This window comes from Delphinus delphis, chromosome 2 (genome assembly GCF_949987515.2).
Source record: "Delphinus delphis chromosome 2, mDelDel1.2, whole genome shotgun sequence".
Lineage (NCBI taxonomy): Eukaryota > Metazoa > Chordata > Mammalia > Artiodactyla > Delphinidae > Delphinus > Delphinus delphis.
This window is the reverse complement of record NC_082684.1, coordinates 60,479,141-60,499,822: the sequence shown is the minus strand read 5'-3', so window position 1 is coordinate 60,499,822 and position 20,682 is coordinate 60,479,141.

The following is a 20,682-nucleotide window of genomic DNA, read 5'->3' as shown; positions in this document are numbered from 1 at the left end:
TTAGCCAACTAAGTTGCTGGGACTGGGGCTGGGGGGTGGGGGAAGGGTAATTAACCAGTCAAGTTGGTCATCAGACATTATCTAGAAAAAGAATCCATAGATAAACACTCTTCCTCTTATATTTTCTTATAGATATAGTACATAATTATCCTTTTCTTTTTCCAGCCTTATATTCTTACTTTATATCCCCAACTATGAATAATCATAGAATGAGGCTCATCACAGGATTAGGGAAAAATCAACCCAGCTTGTAGGAAAAAGTGATGGCCTTTATTTTTTTAACCCCCTTCTCACAGTTCAGCTAAATCAGACAAATGAACATTGTCCTGTTTCAGGTTATTTTAATTTTACAATGAGAAGTAACAGGTATCTTTGGGACACAAATCAATTTTGACACTTTTTACCTATTATCTATAACTAAAATTCTTAATTTAAGCCTAATTAAAAGTAGCATTACTGAATAGTTGTTGAGTCAAACTTTAACTCATTTATAAAATAAAATACGCATAGAACATTCTTATGCATAGATTGCTATAAAGAAATGAGAACAGTGTTTGATATCCTTGACAGGCCAAGGCTCTGTCTAAACACACAAAGAAAGCAATCTTTCTGGATTATTTCAAAAGGGGTGTTTTTTGTCTTAACACGTTGGGATAGGGTGAATTTCCAATTTCTCTGGACAAGTTAATCTAAACATGCAGATTGGTCTGGTCTGAGTATGTGGACATAGCCTGATCCTGCACCAATTCCGTGACGGAGCAGAAGTTTCTACATTTGTTAAATCGCTCTGCCATAATGTCCTCATCCTTCTCAGAGTGTCTCTCAGTGTCATCATGATTCATCAAAAAAAGTACAGTGACTACATAAATAAGGGCAGCCATTAAAGTGAACTATTTCAGAGAACTATGCCTTGAGGAAAAAACTGTTTACATTAGACACGGCCTTACACTCAGTTCTCTCCCTCAACCACAAAAGGAAGATGGATAGTCTTTGGTCAGATGAACAGTTTATGAGGTTTTGTACTACATAAAGTGACATCTTCAGGGCCATGTGTATGTACATTGTAAACCCTTGAGATATTTTATATTGCAACATACATATTTAATGTGATCATAAAAAAGCTTATTTGTCTCAAAGTCTCTTTTACCCTTACTTATATGACCAAACAGCTTGATGCTACTGGCTAACTTTTCAAAACTTTCATTGTTCATGGCTGCAATGGGAACATGCCCAACTTCCACAGATATATAAATCAGATTCGAGCAGCAAATGACACATTCAGAATGAGTAATATGACATCCATATGGAAGCCTAGTGACAGAAATTGAAGAAATGAGGTGTTTTTAAATCCCAGCAGGTTTATTTAGCTCCAAATTGTTTCTACAGTGACATATTATTACTTTTTTAATTCCAAAAATGGTTAAGCTAACAAGCCAAAAATTATTTAGTACATTGTACACAACAACATAAAAGAGCATGAGACCCTTTTAATAAAAGACAGAAATAGTCTTTAACTAGTAAGGTGAATTAATAGAAAGTTTAAAAATCATATCTCCAAATGGAAATTCACTTGAATGACACTGAATAGCATTTTACTACACAAGCAATACAGGCTACATAAAGGCTTGCAAGTTCATCTTCATGATATCTGTTACTGACAGCAGAGTTATTAGTCAGCAGAAACTACTGCTGTAAATAATACTCTAGGATCAGTATGAGGAAGCTCTTGAGAAATGAAAGCCACTGATGAATCTTACTGGATCCTGAAAATTGAAATATAAATAGTGGGTTGAATATCATGTGCACATTATTTGACAACCAAAGCATAACAATGAAGTGATCTTATCCATCAGTCTTGCTTAGTTTTATCCTAAAGGGACCTCAAAATGACATCTAAAAACAAGTGTTCCTGGGTTATAATGTTAGGTGGATCACTTAAAGACATATTAAACTATCAGAAAAGATAAGAGTCTCAAGTGTTGTTTATACTACTGGGTAAAAATTGCTCCAGATATCATTGAGAAACTGGCTTACTCAAAATATTTACCCACATTGATCTTGGGCTGTCTCCATAACCCAAAAAAGAGGACTTGAATCAAGTTCGGTCATTACTAGTCTAATTCACACAGCAATCAAAATTTATATCTCAGGGCTTCCCTGGTGGCGCAGTGGTTGAGAGTCCGCCTGCCGATGCAGGGGACACGGGTTCATGCTCCAGTCCGGGAAGATCCCACATGCCGCGGAGAGGCTGGGCCCCTGAGCCATGGCCACTGAGCCTGCACGTCCGGAGTCTGTGCTCCGCAATGGGAGAGGCCACAACAGTGAGAGGCCCGCGTACCGCAAAAAAATAAAAATAAAAAAAGGCAACGGCAAAGAAGAGGACAGAGAGAGGGAGAGAAAGAAATTCTAGGCATAGGAAAAATAATTTGTGGAGGTATAGAGACAAGAAGAAAATAAGGCAGCAGCTTCCTGCAAGAAGTTTGGTGTTCAATGGGGCAGAAAGAACATGTAAGGGAATGGCAGGTCTTCACTGTACCCAAAAATTTGGAAAGAGGGCAGAATAGATATGCCTACCTGGTTCATTTTTCTGAGATATAATGGAAACCACTGAGGAGAAACAAGTAAAACCAGGAAAGGTAGAAATGGTGCTAACGCTTGTGCAGAAGTGAAGGCTCCAGAGCTACTTATTAAATTGTAAAAGTGACCCCAAACCTCTAGAATGGCACACCCTCTGCCAGATAAGGGAAAGGAACTCTGTTTCATGGCATTTAACACTCTTTTAGGAGAAAGAGCAGTGCCTGAATATTCTCAGAATGCTGAGTTTTCTCTCCCTTGCCATTTCCTTCTGTGACAGGAAAGTGGAGAGAATGAAATATCATCCCCAGCTTGAGGAAGAAAAAAGAAAGAATTGCTTTCAAAGTATTCTAGGAAGAGGATCAAGTTACCTGTATCATATTGGAGTAAAGAAGACTGGTCAGAGCCAGTCAAGCTTGAGCAAGGTAGAAAGAAATGGCATGGACATTACATAAACATATTACAGCAAAGAATATGCATGCAAAAGCCAAAAAAGAAACCAAGCTATAAGAAAAACATAACCTAAAGAATAGAATAAAACCAATACAATTAATTGCTTCATGCCATAAAAACAACTTAAGAAACTCAAAATTTTAAAAAAGAGTCCAAAGACTAGTTGATAAAACAGAATGAAATGAGATAATTTAATTGAAACAAGGAACAGAATAGACAATGCTGAAAGTCATATTAGTTAAGACAGAAAAGAGATAAGATCATCACAGTGCCTTCAAAAATAAAAACCAGTGTAAAACTATTAGGCAAAAGCTAATAGAAATGAAATACAAAAATTATACAGTACAAGGGTAATGTGTTGAAATAGAATTCAGAGAATGAAACAGAAGATGCATCCAAAGGTAAAATTATAAGAAAATTTTCTGGAAATGGATAAACAACTGTATATGCAGATCAAAAAGAGCACACTGTGTTCTAGGAAATTTTGAAACAAAACACTCAACTCTAAAACAAATCCAGTTATATTTTTAAACTTAAAAAAAAAAAAAACCCTTTAGAATCATGCAAACCAAAACCAGAGTAGGGAATGGGGAGTATCGATCATCTTCACAGGGAAAAAGATGGCAGGTTGCTTCTGGAACATTAAATGCCAGAAAATAAAGAAGCACTGTGTGTAAGTTCAGGAGGAAAGTGTAACCCCAAAATATAACTCAAATAACACAGGAGCCATGGGCATTTCTCAGAAAGTTTGCCTGATGGTGAAATTCAACCTATTGGAGATGGACAGATACAAAGATCTTTAGAATAAAGTATCTGTAATAAAGAGACTGGCAGTGAGATTGAATCAATTTAAATATAAAATCAATCCTAAACAACTGTGGGAATTATAATTATTATATCTGTTCAATGCAAAAACAACAATATAACAAAACTCAGGAGGGAGGCAAAAAAGTGGTACAAATTATTGTACTAATTTTTTTATATTTCAAGGCAGGAAATCAAAACAGTATTTTTAATGACTCCAACCACTTAGTGTTTTGAAAATTCTCTTTTTCCATCCTTAAAGAGATTACTTAAGAAATAAAATCCCTATGTTAAAAAAATATTTATTTGAGTTTCAACAATTAATTTTACTCATTTATTTTTCTACTTTTAAATTCAAGCACAATTAACAAAATACCATTCATTTGGAAAATATCGTTAATAATATAACTTTATTTTTATTCAAGTTCTATTTTTCTATCTTCTATCTGCATGGAAGATATCTAGGATAATATTTACTTAATGAGAAGTTCTAGGAGATGTGATGGGAAGGAGAAGGTTGTACTATCCAGCATTGACTTGATAATGCATGTTTATCAATTTTAAAAAATAAAAACCAATATGCCAGGATACTATCAGTGGCTAGTTCTGGATGTTGGGAATATGGATTTATTCATTCATTTATTGAAAAATCTTTATTGGGCACTCATTATGTAGTAAGTACTGTCCAGGGTGCTGAAAACGCAACAGCAAAAAAAACAAAGCCCTTTCTTCAAGGAGCTTGTGAGAAGGGGAGAACAGAAAAAAAACACATAGAAAGTAAACATGTACTATGTTAGAAAGTAGTAAGATGAGCTATGAAGAAAAATATCTGTCTAAGAGCAGGATGACCATATGTTCCAGTTTGCTACAGCCAGTCCCAGTTTATGACTCTTGTTTCCTAACTGACTGGGGTTCCTTTTCAATCTCAAAATTATCCTGTTTTGGATGACAATTTATATGTTTACCCACATAAGGGTGATATGAAGTGTTCTAGGGTGGGATTCAGAGAGAGTGGCCAGAAAAGTCCACATGATAAGGTAATATTTGAGCAGAGACTTGAAGAAGGGAAGGAACAAACCATGGAGGTATATATAAGGGAAGGAGTACTCCAGGCAAAAGGAGCATCAAAGACAAAGACCTTAGATCAGGATATGCTTGTCATCTTCCAAGACCACAAAGAAGGCTCAGAGGGATGGAGGCAGCAGGTGAGCTCAGAGGGGTTGGACAAAGAGAGGATAGACACTGGGACAGTCATAAAGGGCCCTTTAGGCTCTCTTGTAAGCAGACTGGCTTTTACTTTGAATGAGACAAGATGCTAAGAGAGGATTTCAAGCAAGGAATTATTTGACCTGACTTATATTTTTAAATAACCTGGCTGCTGTGTAGAGACCAGACCATGGGAAGCAAGGATAGAAACAGAATAAGGAGGCTATGGGAAAAATCCAGGTGAAGAACTGAAGCGTGGTAGCAGTGAAGGTGGTAAGAACGGGAACAAGATAGGATGGATGATTGTTATTGTTCTTCCTTGCACTTTCCTGTATCTTTTAAATTTAATAAAATTAACATTTTAGAGGAGGAACCAAGATGGCAGAGTAGAAGGATGTGCTCTCGCTCCCTCTTGCGAGAACACCAGAATCACAACTAGCTGCTGGACAATCAATGACAGGAAGACACTGGAACTCACCAAAAAAGATACCCCACATCGAAAGACAAAGGAGAAGCCACAATGAGATGGTAGGAGGGGTGCAATCACAGTAAAATCAAATCCCATAACTGATGGGTGTGTGACTCACAGACTGGCGAACACTTATACCACAGAAGTCCACCCACTGGAGTGAAGGTTCTGAGCCCATGTCAGGCTTCCAAACCTGGGGGTCCAGCAACGGGAAGAGGAATCCCTAGAGGATCAGATTTTGAAGCCTAGTGGGAATTGATTGCAGGACTTCAACAGGACTGGGGGAAACAGAGACTCCACTCCTGGAGGGCACATACAAAGTACTGTGCACATCGGGATGCAGGGGAAGGAGCAGGGACCCCACGGGAGACTGAACCAGACCTACCTGCTAGTGTTGGAGGGTCTCCTGCAGAGGTGGGGGGTGGCTCTGTTTCACCGTGGGGACAAGGACACTGGCAGCAGAAGTCTGGGAAGTACTCCATGGCCTGAGCCCTCCCAGAGTCTGTCATTAGCCCCACAAAAGAGCCCAGGTATGCTCCAGTGTTGGGATGCCTCAGGCCAAACAACCAACAGGGAGGGAACCCAGCCGCACCCATCAACAGTCAAGTCGATTGAAGTTTAACTGAGCTCTGCCCACCAGAGGAACAGTCAGCTCTACCCACCACCAGTCCCTCCCATCAAGACATTAGATAGCCTCATCCACAAGAAGGCAGAGAGCACAGGCAAGAAGAAATACAGTCCTGCAGCCTGTGGAACAAAAACCACATTCATAGAAAGAGAGACAAGATGAAAAGGCAGAGGGCTATGTACCAGATAAAGAAACAAGATAAAACCCCAGAACAACAACTAAAGGAAGTGAAAAGAGGCAACCTTCCAGAAAAAGAATTCAGAATGATAGTGAAGATGATCCAGGACCTCGGAAAAAGAATAGAGGCAAAGATTGAGAAAATGCAATAAATGTTTAACAAAGACCTAGAAGAATTAAAGAACAAACAAACAGAGATGAACAATACAGTAACTGAAATGAAAACTACACTAGAAGGAATCAACAGCAGAATAACTGAGGCAGAAAAACGGATAAGTGACCTGGAAGACAGAATGGTGGAATTCACTGCTACGGAACAGAATAAAGAAAAAAGAATGAAAAGAAATGAAGACAGCCTAAGAGACCTCTGGGACAACATTAAATGCAACAACATTCGCATTATAGCGGTCCCAGAAGGAGAAGAGAGAAAGGACCCGAGAAAATATCTGAAGAGATAACAGTCAAAAACTTCCCTAACGTGGGAAAAAAATAGCCACCCAAGTCCAGGAAGCGCAAGCGAATCCCATACAGGATAAACCCAAGGAGAAACATGCCAAGAACATACTAATCAAACTGGCAAAAATTAAAGACAAAGAAAAATTATTGAAAGCAGCAAGGGAAAAACGAAAAATAACATACGAGGGAACTCCCATAAGGTTAACAGCAGATTTCTCAGCAGAAACTCTCCAAGGCAGAAGAGAGTGGCATAATATACTTAAAGTGACGAAAAGGAAGAACCAACAACCAAGATTACTCAACCCGGCAAGGATCTCATTCAGATTCGATGGAGAAGTCAAAAGCTTTACAGACAAGCAAAAGCTAAGACAATTCAGCACCACCAAACCAGCTCTACAACAAACGCTAAAGGAACTTCTCTAATGGGAAACACAAGAGAAGGAAAGGACCTACAAAAACAAACCCAAAACAATTAAGAAAATGGTCATAGGAACATACATATCAATAATTACCTTAAACGTGAATGGATTAAATGCTCCAACCAAAACACACAGGCTTGCTGAATGGATACAAAAACAAGACCCATATATATGCTGTCCACGAGAGACCCACTTCAGACCTAGGGACACACACAGATTGAAAGTGAGGGGATGGAAAAAGATAGTCCATGCAAACGGAAATCAAAATAAAGCTGGAGTAGCTATATTCATATTAGATAAAATAGACTTTAAAATAAAGAATGTTACAAGACACAAGGAAGGACACTACATAACGATCAAGGGATCAATCCAAGAAGATGATATAACAATTAAAAATATATATGCACCCAACTTAGGAGCACCTCAAAAAGTAAGGCAACTGCTACCAGCTATAAAAGAAAAAAATCGACAGTAACACAATAATAGTGAGGGACTTTAACACCTCACTTATCCCAAGGGACAAATCATCCAAAATGAAAATAAATAAGGAAACAGAAGCTTTAAATGACACAATAGACCAGACAGATTTAATGGTTATTTATAGGACATTCCATCCCAAAGCAGCAGATTACACTTTCTTCTCAAGTGCACATGGAACATTCTCCAGGATAGATCACATTTTGGGCCACAAATCAAGCCTCAGTAAATATAAGAAAATTGAAATAATATCAAGCATCTTTTCTGACCACAATGCTATGAGATTAGAAATCAATTACGGGAAAAAAACGTAAAAAACACAAACACATGGTGGCTAAACAATACGCTACTAAATAACCAAGAGATCACTGAAGAAATCAAAGAGAAAATAAAAAAATACCTAGACACAAATGACAAAGAAAACAAGACGATCCAAAACCTATGGGATGCAGCAAAAGCAGTTCTAACAGGCAAGTTTATAGCTATACAAGCCTACCTCAAGACACAAGAAAAATCTCAAGTAAACAATCTACCCTTACACCTAAAGGAACTAGAGAAAGAAGAAAAAAGAAAACCCAAAGTTAGCAGAAGGAAAAAAATCATAAAGATCAGAGCAGAAATAAATGAAATACAAACAAAGAAAACAATAGCAAAGATCAATAAAACTAAAAGCTGGTTCTTTGAGAAAATATAAAAAATTGACAAACCATTAGCCAGACTCATCAAGAAAAAGAGGGAGAGGACTCAAATCAATAAAATTAGAAATGAAAAAGGAGAAGTTACAACAGACACCGCAGAAATACAAACCATCCTAAGAGACTACTACAAGCAACTCTTTGCCAATAAAATGGACAACCTGGAAGAAATGGACAAATTCTTAGAAAGGTACAACCTTCCAAGACTGAACCAGGAAGAAACAGAAAATATGAACAGACCAATCACAAGTAATGAAATTGCAACACTGATTAAAAATCTTCCAACAAACAAAAGTCCAGGACCAGATGGCTTCACAGGTGAATTCTATCAAACATTTAGAAAAGAGCTAACACCCATCCTTCTTAAACTCTTGCAAAAAACTGCAGAGGAAGGAACACTTCCAAACTCATTCTATGAGGCCACCATCACCCTGATACCAAAACCAGACAAAGATACTACAAAAAAAGAAAATTACAGACCAATACCACTGATGAATATAGATGCAAAAATCCTCAACAAAATACTAGCAAACAGAATCCAACAACACATTAAAAGGATCACACACCACGATCAAGTGGGATTTATCCCAGGAATACAAGGATTCTTCAATATATGCAAATCAATGTGATACACCATATTAACAAACTGAAGAACAAAACCATATGATCATCTCAATAGATGCAGAAAAAGCTTTTGACAAAATTCAACACCAATTTATGATAAAAACTCTCCAGAAAATGGGCACAGAGGGAACCTACATCAACATAATAAAGGCCATGTACGACAAACCCACAGCAAACATCATTCTCAATGGTGAAAAACTGAAAGCATTTCCTCTAAGATCAGGAATGAGACAAGGATGTTCACACTCGCCAGTGTTATTCCACATAGTTTTGGAAGTCCTAGCCACGGCAATCAGAGAAGAAAAAGAAATAAAAGGAATACAAATTGGAAAAGAAGAAGTAACACTGTCACTGTCTGCAGATGACATGATAGTATACACAGAGAATCCTAAAAACGCCACCAGAAAACTACTAGACCTAATCAATGAATGTAGTAAAGTTGCAGGATACAAAATTAATGCACAGAAATCTCTTGCATTCGTATACACTAATGATGAAAAATCTGAAAGAGAAATTATGGAAACACTCCCATTTACCACTGCAACAAAAAGAAAAAAATACCTAGGAATAAACCTACCTAGGGAGACAAAGACCTGTATGCAGAAAACTATAAGACACTGATAAAAGAAATTAAAGATGATTCCAGTAGATGGAGAGATATACGATGTTCTTGGATTGAAAGAATCAATATTGTGAAAATGACTATACTACCCGAAGCAATCTACAGATTCAATGCAATCCCTATCAAACTACCAATGGCATTTTTTACAGACCTGAACAAATCATCTTAAAATTTGTATGGAGAAACAAAAGACCCCGAATAGCCAAAGCAGTCTTGAGGGAAAAAACAGAGGTGGAGTAATCAGACTCCCTGACTTCGGACTATACTACAAAGCTACAGTAATCAAGACAATATGGTACTGGCACAAAAACAGAAGTACAGATCAACTGAACAAGATAGAAAGCCCAGAGATAAACCCACGCTCATATGGCAACTAAACTATTACAAAGGAAGCAAAGATATACAATGGAGAAAAGACAGTCTCTTCAATAAGTGGTGCTGGGAAAACTGAACAGCTACATATAAAAGAATGAAATTAGAACACTCCCTAAAACCATACACAAAAATATACTCAAAATGGATTAGAGACCTAAATGTGAGACCGGACACTATTAAACTCGTAGAGGAAAACATAGGAAGAACACTCTTTGACATAAATCACAGCAAGATCTTTCTTGATCCACCTCCTAGAGTAATGGAAATAAAAACAAAAATTAACAAATGGGACCTAATGAAACTTCAAAGCTTTTGCACAGGAAAGGAAACCATAAGCAGGACAAAAAGACAACACTCAAAATGGGAGAAAATATTTGCAAACGATTCAACGGACAAAGGATTAATCTCCAAAATATATAAACAGCTCATGAAGCTCAATATTAAAAAAACAAACAACCCAATCCAAAAATGGGCAGAAGATCTAAATAGACATTTCTCCAAGGAAGACATAGATGGCCAAGAAGCACATGAAAAGCTGCTCAACATCACTAATTATTAGAGAAATGCAAATGAAAACTACAATGAGGTATCACCTTACACCAGTTAGAATGGGCATCATCAGAAAATCTACAAACAACAAATGCTGGAGAGGGTGTGGAGAAAAGGGAACCCTCTTGCACTGTTGGTGGGAATGTAAATTGATACAGCCACTATTGAGAACAGTATGGAGGTTCCTTAAAAAACTAAAAATAGAATTACCATATGACCCAGCAATCCCACTACTGGGCATATACCCAGAGAAAACCATAATTCAAAAAGACACATGCAGGCTTCCATGGTGGCGCAGTGGTTGAGAGTCCGCCTACCCATGCAGGGGACACGGGTTCGTGCCCCAGTCCAGGAAGATCCCACATGCTGCAGAGCAGCTGGGCCCGTGAGCCATGGCCGCTGAGCCTGCGCGTCCGGAGCCTGTGCTCTGCAACGGGAGAGGCCACAACAGTGAGAGGCCCGCGTACCGCAAAAAAAAAAAAAAAAAAAAAAAACAAAAAGACACAAGCACCCCAATGTTCATTGCAGCCCTATTTACAATAGCCAGGTCATGGAAGCAACCTAAACGCCCATCAACAGACAAATGGATAAAGATATGGTACATATATACAATGAAATATTACTCAGCAATAAAAAGGAAAGAAATTGAGTCATTTGTTGAGACGTGAATGGATCTCAAGACTGTCATACAGAGTGAAGTCAGTCAGAAAGAGAAAAACAAATATCGTATATTAACGCATGCACGTGGAACCTAGAAAAATGGTACAGATGAACCAGTTTGCAGGGCAGAAGTTGAGACACAGATGTAGAGAACAAACATATGGACACCAAGGGGCAAAAACCGTGGTGGGGTGGGGATGGTGGTGTGCTGAATTGGGCGATTGGGATTGACATGTATACACTGATGTGTATAAAACTGATAACTAATACGAACCTGAAGTATAAAAAAACAACACTAAACTTTCTTTGTGTTATTTGTATGGAAATATGTTAATATAAATGTTTCAGACATTACATGAAATTTCTAAAAATCTTATATGTTCTGGTATAATGTTATAAGTCATAATTCTAATTATTACTTTAAAATGTATATCTCAGAAATAACTAAATTTCCTTGTCAACTGCATTATTATGAACTTTCATCAAATCTTTAATCGTGGTCATTTTTCAGACTTTTGTCATTTACAGACAGTTCTGGGTGTACTCTGATGCTTTTGCAAATATGTTCCTATAAAAGGGTTTCATCTTCAAGGAATTCATGGAAAAGACTGTGACAAGTACAGGTTTCTGGTAACTGACTATACTGCTGAACTGAATGAATAAGCATTTTCAGAACTCTAATGGAAAACTGATGAATTCATAAAAAGTGCTAACAAAAGATGAAGATGAAAAAAATTAATTACATGGGACTGACTGAACTGCTGAGGATGATTATAATTTTTGTGACTTCTGTTTGAATAAAAAAAAAATCCCACAAGGACTCAGAGGCAAAAAATATACAAATCAATTTTCACTGCAAAGTAAAGGAGCTGTTACAGTGCAGGATCACTGGACTGAATGTCAATACTATGACATAGTATGAGTGTGTTTCGTATTTGGTAATTGCAATCATTGTTGCTTTTGTTGTGGTCATCCATTTACAATGATTGGGGTCAGTTTATTTATCTCTTGTAAAAATAAAATACAGTGTGTGTGTGTGTGTGTGTGTGTGTGTGTGTGTGTGTGAAAAAAGAAAGACAACACCTGTTTCTTAAGGTCACCACCTGGCATTATACCTTTGTATAAAAATTTGACTACATTTAAACTCCTTTTCATAAAATTAACCACACTGATGACAAAACAAACAAAAATTTACTTTTTAAAAGAGTAATGGTAAAAGCTTCAAGAGACATTTAGCAGACTCTAACAGAAGCTAATGGCCATTTGTAGGAGGTAAAAGAGGGGCAGTCCTTTAAGATTATCAAGTTTTTGCCTTAAGCAGCAAGAATCATGGCTCCATTAAACAAAACGGGGGATGCAGAAGATACAACAAGCATTGGGTATTAGAACATTGAATTAAAGTGCCCACAAACCAGTGCTAACCAGGCATTAACCAAGAAGCAACCATACAGAGTGGTTTTAGAAAGCTATCTGGGTCTGGGATAGAGTTAAAGAGTCATCAACACAAAAGTTATTATTGAAGTTATGTGGGAATAACTGAAAGAGGGTGTGGACACGGGAAAAGAACGATGCCATGGAAGAAGAGAAGTCTGTATACTGGACAAGAACAAGAGGAAGTGGGAGAAGGTGCAGAAGGAAATGGTGTTTTTGAAGGCCAAGATATAAAGGGAGTGCCAAACTTCACACGTATTATCATTATGTCAACTCATCTGACTGAATATCATCCAGCCCAGGGAAGGAGGTTTGCAAGTGTTTAAGCCCCTATTTAAAAATAGAACTTTGCTGCTGCAAGTTCTTTTTCACTGTAAACTTGATAGAGATAAAATATGACTGTGCCTGTGATGCTAATTTAGTATTTGTTTTATAATTTCTATAGCCTTTTGTGTTACTTTAAGTGATCCTTAAAAAAGACTTTTTGAACACTGTAGACTATATAAACTATAATGCCTGCTTTAAAATATAATATAATCTCCATTTATATCCAATTAACCATCTCAGTCTTCCTTAATAACATTCTTGCCTTAAACAGTGTCATCTTGAACTAATATGATTCAGGTCTGGTAAGACTATAGATGTTCCTCCTGCAACTCTGAATGGAGAAACAGAAGTCTACAAAATCCTACTTGGGTTTCATCTAGTCTACTGCCATACAAGGGCAAGTTCATATATTGCTGTTTTATTTTTTCATGATTAAAACTAAGTTTATCAGATATTTTTTCTACTGAAATTTTCCTTTATTTTGACTTTAATAGGTATTTAAAACCCCTTTTTCCCCAGTCAATCTGTGATTGGTGGGGCATGGCAAGAAAAAAGGATGCGCTGGCAAACAGCCTCCTGTCTTTCACTCATAAAACATATTTATGATGAAAAGAAGGTGATAAAACAGGAAAGTATTAGCTCTTCTCACTGATGTTATTCCATCCACACATCTGCAAAGCCTCAGCTCTCAACTATTCACCCTTGGGAAGAAATCAGCAAGGCAAATTTCTCATTTTCCTAATTTCAAGGTGACTGAAGCCCTAGAGTCTCCTATAACTGTTGTTCATGGACATTTAGGATTTACACTCCTCGGGAAATAGACAATTCATACATTTTAACACTCAAATCAACCTTGAGTGCCCTTCTATCCTTCTTCAAGTAATAAAGACACAATGATCAATTTTGCACATTTTCTCACTGGCATCTTACATGGGCTGTGAAAGTTTAATAGGGTTCTATTTCTGAAAATTATGCCATTTTGCTTTAGCTATTCTGATACCCAAGGAATTGGAAAGGTGAATCATTCATTCTGTTGCTTAGGGAGATATTTCCAGAGAAAAGGATTCTGAACTCCCTTCCAAATCTAAAACTTTCTTTCAAAATCTCCTTTGCTGAACACATCATTGCTTACCAGGTATCCCTAAATAACGCCTTTTCTTCTTAGAGGATAATTTCAAACTAGTACATCTGTTAAGTGAGCATCCTTTGTATGACATTTTTCTGTCAGCAGGTTTATCTCTTTGATCGCATGATACTGTGTTCATTTTGGTCACAGTGTTGATTTTCCCACCTGTGAAACTATTCCTACCGCTTGATCAATGGATAGACTTTTGTGTCCACCCACTTTCTTCAGCCAAGAAGAAATAAATATGTGGACTTCCCTGATGGCGCAGTGGTTAAGAATCCACCTGCCAATGCAGGGGACACAGGTTCGATCCCTGGTCCAGAAAGATGCCACATGCCGTGGAGCAACTAAGCCCGTGCACCACAACCACTGAAGCGCATGCACCTAGAGCCCGTGCTCCGCAACGAGAAGCCACAGCAATGAGAAGCTTGCGTACTGCAAGGAAGAGTAGCCCCCACTCGCTGCAACTAAAGAAAGCCCCTGCACAGCAACGAAGACCCAACACAGCCAAAAATAAATAAATAAATTTAAATAAATAATATGTGTACTGCATACAACAGCATTAACAGTAAAATCAAAAGCATGTACTGGCTCTGCAGTATGATTTGCAGATAATCAGTATCACCTGAGAACTTCTGAAAACTATAAATTCTCACCCTGTTTCCAGATCTAGTGAATCAGAATATCCCAGGGAAGGGCCCAGCAAGTGAAGGCTTAACAAGCCCTCCAGGTGATTCTGATGAAGTTAAAGTTTGAGAAGCACTGAATATTAGAAACACCTGGGGTGCTTTCTTTTTTTTAATGAGAATGTGCAGAGGAGGTGAGTGGGGCATATCAGACTAATTAAATCAAAATCTCTGCGACTGGGACCTGGCACTGATATGTTTTAAAAGTTCCCAGATGTGTGTTCTAATGCACAATCAGATTTGAGAGCCACTGCTGCAGAGACAACCTGTCTTAAATGGTGAAAACCACTCTTTAACTTATATAAAACAATTTACTGGTTTTGCAATCTACTAGTTATATTTCTTTAGGTGCTTATTTTATCTACCCAATTAGCTTGAGGTGAGAGTCCAAGTATTATTCATATTTCATCCCCTGAAGTGATTAGCACAATCTCATGCACACTGAATTTAATAAGAACATATTTCAATACCCACTCCACAAAGCACTGTCCCATTTGTTCCTCACAACACACCTCTGAAATAGGCAGATCACTCTCATTTTTTTTTTTTTAAATAGAGCTCACAGAGGATAACTGACTTATTTTCTCATAGTTAATTACAGCAAAACCACCTACCCAGAGATCTTTCCAACTCTAAATGTTTCTCCTCTTCAACTTCTATCTGGGATGCAGTTTCCCTACAGAGAGTCTTCTCACTTTCTGTAAAACGATCCTCTCCTATCCCATCTCCTCACCACCACTTCTGGGCCAGAATTTATGCCTTTCAAAAGGCATCGTTTAGCTTCAGAGAGTTACAGCTCTCTTCACCCTGCAGAGACGTGAAGCATCATTGATTTTAAGATGCTCGAATGCTGAAGCCACAGAACACAGTCTTCACTAAAAAAGTTCTGAAAAGGAGGGAAGTAGGTAATAAAATGATATGTCTCTTAGCTCACTGATCTTTAACACTGATAATTCTCAAAGTAAAGGAAATCATCAAGTGAATGTGACAGTACACATTTTTTTCTAAATGAATTTGCTATTGTTTTAATCACAGCCTTCAGATGGCTCAACACCTACTGTCATGAAAACATGAACCCAATGAATTGTAGCACGAATAGCATGCAAATTCATCCGTATGCCAGCCATGCACCATCTGCAAGAAAGGCCTATAAATAATCCTTCTTTTCTTTCCAAATCCAAACAATTCTATTGTACACAAGCCATATTCATAGATGGATCACCATACACACTCTCATTAGAGGCTTCCAAGTGTTATTTCTTTTTTCCTAGAGCATAAATGTTGAATACTTGGTCTGCATTCTTCACAGCGTGGGTGGGCTATGTGAAATGTTTTAGGTTTTGATCATAACTATATTCAGGCTGCAGCTTCTGCCCTTAGAAAGAATCAGCATCTGTCTTGATTATCAGTTGTGCTAAGGAAGTCACTCTTAAGGCACATTTTACTTTAGCTCCCACAGGCTGAACAATCCAAAAGATTCCACAAGTTTTATTTACTGCACTCTCATAATAAATTTAAAACTTTATAACCTGAATAGGGAATAAAGATAAAGAAACAAAATTATCCAGACTCATATTCACAGCCCTAATTTAGATGAGAAGGTCATATTACTATTCATGAGGGGGGAGCCCGTGAACTTGCCAGGGAACACGTTGCCATGATGCGCTGTATCAGGGAGTCTGCTGGGGTCAGATCATACTCCCTCCCAGCATCTGGAAAGCCCAAACCTTCTCTCTGATGGTGGCAAACAGGAGAAAGGAGGCAAGGTGGTAATTAAGCAGAGAAGGACATGGCAGTAAAAGTAAAGTCAAGACTTGAAACAGAAAGCATAGGAAGATGTCAATAGGGTCATTTCCACATAAGGTACACTGAGAAGAGAAGCAAATATAAAAATTTTTCGTCTTCATAGTTAACATTTAGAGGTTACCAATACAAGCTGTAGAATCAATACCCTAAATACTAATGGTATGTCCACTAATCTGTGTGATTTTTGGTAACTTAATTTTTCTGTGCCTCAGTAACTTCATCTGTGAAATAGGGATAATAATGGTTCCTACCTTACAGGTATCATTGGTGAGGGGCTTAGAAAGATGTCTGGCACAGAGCACACAGTGAATATTTGCTATTATTATTATTGTCATTATTATAATTATTTGATGTCTCCTCTTAAACTAAGAAGAGTTCCAATATAAAACATACAGGATAGAGATTGTAAGTGATTCGTTTGGCTCTCTGTAGCTTTCAGCCTGTGCTCCTGGCCATGGCATGATAGCTTCCTCTTCAGTAACTGGTAATTCTGGTCTCCTCACTTTCCATGATCATCTTCAAATATCTCCTGTTCTTTGCCTCCCTTATTCTTATACAAGTTACAAGTTTATCTAAGGTACAAAGACTTCCAAGTCTAAAATTTTCCAATTATATAAAAACTCTACCCTGTAGGATCATGCTAAAAAATGAACAGGTTTTGCTAATGTGGGATATAAAAATCATATTTAACTTTCAAAACCATAGAAAATCAAGAGCTGCTCTTTCTGGAAAGACTGCAAGCAAGAAAGAGCTAATGTGACTCATTTATCATTTTGTAGAGCAAACATTCCAGCCAAAATAATTAATATTTGAGGTGGACAGAAGAACTATCTGTAGGTTCAGAGACAAGATTTAAATACTCAGGATACATATATGTATGTATGTAGAAAAGCACCTTCCCAACTCCACTGTGTTATTTATACCCCAGTTTTTTCCTTTTCTGTGATGTTAATTCGCTCAGCAAGAGTTAAAAAGAAGGATTAGTGCAAACATGACATATGAATCTGACAACTAGCCATGGTCTAATCAACTCTCTTCAATCTGACCAAAATCAATATTTCTAAAGCCAAGATTCTGGCCATGTTTTTCAGAATTGGTGCTAACTCTCCCATTTAAAAACTAACACCTCATGGTCCTGTGCATCAGTTAAGCCTTTTCCAAATTGCTCGTGTATTTACTTTCAAGTAAAGAAGGCCAGAATATTTACTAAGGCAACTTTCTGATGTCTTTTCCAGTGCTGAATTGATAATGAATCTAACTCAGAGACACAGAGGAAAAATGTTAATCTATAAGTGGATTTCTGACTGGATTTGATTTTTTAAATTATCCCAAAGAGCTCAGTAGCATGTTGGGTTTTGATAGGGCAATTTATGTGTGAGCTATTAGGCTCCTAGTAACAACCCAACACATAAGATACCTTGTTTTATGAAGAGAGAAAGGAGTGGTTATAAAGACTTGAGGTTATTCCTATTCATTTTCATCCTTTGAAATAACAAAAGTCAGAGTCTCTTTGCATAGTTAACCTGCTAGACAAACAAGTGCTGTTCCACAACAAATAAATTCTATGTGTGCATATGAGAAGGTCAAAATGGCAATCTTTCCACATTTGCTACTGCAGAACTAAAGGGCTTTGCTATCTCTGTTAGGGATGTGTTAGAATAAGCAGATGATAACAGAACAGAAAGCTCTCAAGAAAATGAGGTCTCACATAAGATCAACTCCACAAGCTACATTTTAAAATCAGTTTCATTACCTCTCATTGGTTCAAAAGCCTGCTTGGGGTAGAGCCTAGTGTTTGGGAGGGCAGAGTGTCAAAACAAACTAGGTCATGGGTTCTATCCCTGTCCTGAGAGTCTCTGCTCTTTCAATATAAAATGGTGATAATAATACCTATCTAATAAAGGTGTTGTGAAGATTACTTTGGATAACTCATGTAAAACACCCGGCACGTAATAGGTGCTCAGTAAAGAGTATATATTATCATACTTTCTGTGCTTTTTTTTCTGAGGCTTTTTTCAATTAAATTTATTTATTGCTTAAATGAGATGAGTATGTGAAATATTAAATCAATCCCTAGAAGGGTTGAATAAGATTAAAGTGAAGTTTTGGGTTAAGAAAAACTGAATAAACATTGTTAGGCAGACTCTAAGATTAGTGGGAAAAATCATAGCATCTTAGGCTTACAACGACCTATATCTCATGAGGAAGTAGAGATGGTCAGAAAGCAATGAATGAGATTTGAAAGCAAGACTAAAGCAAGCCTTTGAGTAAACACTTTGGCTGTGTATGCACACCAAGCAAAATGAAAGGTTAAAAAGGATAATTTAGATAATTCATGCCAACAGAAAAGGGTTTCTCTTTCTTCAAATATGCAGATATTTCAGGAAGAGTGTTTATTATCTTCAATTTTTCACTAATTTCTTCAGTTCCACAGTTCATGTGTTGCATATATCAATACACCCTATTTCTTTGAGATCCCACAAAGAACAAAATGGTTGCTTAGTTGTACTGTAGTCATGAAAAAGCAATGTAAAAAGCAATCAAACCATTTGGTTAAAGGCAGATCAAGGGGGTCTTCCCTGGTGGCACAATGGTTAAGAATCCGCCTGCCAATGCAGGGGACACGGGTTCAAGCCCTGGTCCGGGAAGATCTCACATGTCACAGAGCAATTAAGCCTGTGTACCGCAACTACTGAGTCTGTGCTCTAGAGCCTGCAAGCCACAACTACTGAGCCCGTGGCCCACCACTGCTGAAGCCCGTGTGCCTAGAGCCGGTGCTCCACAACAAGAGAAGCCAGCGCAATGAGAAGCCCACGCACAACAACGAAGAGTAGCCCCCACTCACCACAACTAGAGAAAGCCTGCACACAGCAACAAAGACCGAGCGCAGCCAAGGATAAATAAATTAGTTTTAAAAAAAAGGCAGATCAGGAAAGCACAAATCTAAGGTTATAGTGCACTTTTATGAGTCATCCAGGGCTCAAAGCATATTACAGCTTTAGGATCAACCTAAAGAACATATCCAAACTTTATGGCCTCTGAGTTGTTAAGGAAATACAGTTTCACTCTTTTTTTCCACCCACACACTATACAGAGCTATTTATCAGGTGGGAGGCAGAAGAAATAGAGAAAATCCTAAGGCCTTTCCCATCAAAGTCTGTTTTATTCAAAGGTCCATTTTCTTTTATTAGTATGTACTCTTAGGCAGTGGCCGTACACAAAATAGAATGGAGAATTGAAGCTACTATTCAACCAGTTGAGATCTAAAACTCCTGCAGTCCTCCAAAAAGTCTAAGTGCTTTAACTCTGAATTACTCAGACATTATCACAATTATAAAAACTACACTTCACTTTTCATGTATAGATAGACATACCTTAACTAAAGGATTCATTTGGGAACATACTTTATTCTGTTTCCCATGTTTGTAAGGTAAGCAACACACTGAATGCTGTGTAAGCTTCTTAAAGTCATTGGCATGACAAGATTAATTTCATTTCTATCAATAAATATACAGTTTATCTTTATAAATTCATGAATTCAAGCTAAGTTTTTACAATTCTTGAAGTTTTGTTTAAATCTAATTAGTAATTTCTTTTCCAAGTTTGTAAATAATTTCAATTTGTCAAGGCTCAGTTATTAGCAAATATAGCCCTTGAAATGTCAGTAGTAACTCCCACATTTTATTTCAAGTGTAGTTAATGACTTATGTGTAGAATTCTCTTTTTTTGTTCCCTTTATCATCATTTTTTAAACATCTTTATTGGAATGTAACTTTAAAACGGTGTGTTAGTTTCTGCTTTATAACAAAGTGAACCAGCTGTACATATACATATATCCCCGTATCTCTTACCTCTTGCATTTTCCTCCCTCCCACCCTCCATATCCCACCCCTCTAGGTAGTCACAAAGCACCAAGCTGATCTCCCTGTGCTATGCGGCTGCTTCCCACTAGCTATCAATTTTACATTTGGTAGCGTATAAATGTCCATGCCACTCTCTCACTTCATCCCAGCTTACCCTTCCCCTTCCCCGTGTCCTCAAGTCCATTCTTTAGTAGGTCTGCATCTTTATTCCAGTCCTGCCCCCCTAGGTTCTTCATAACCATTTTTTTTTTTTTA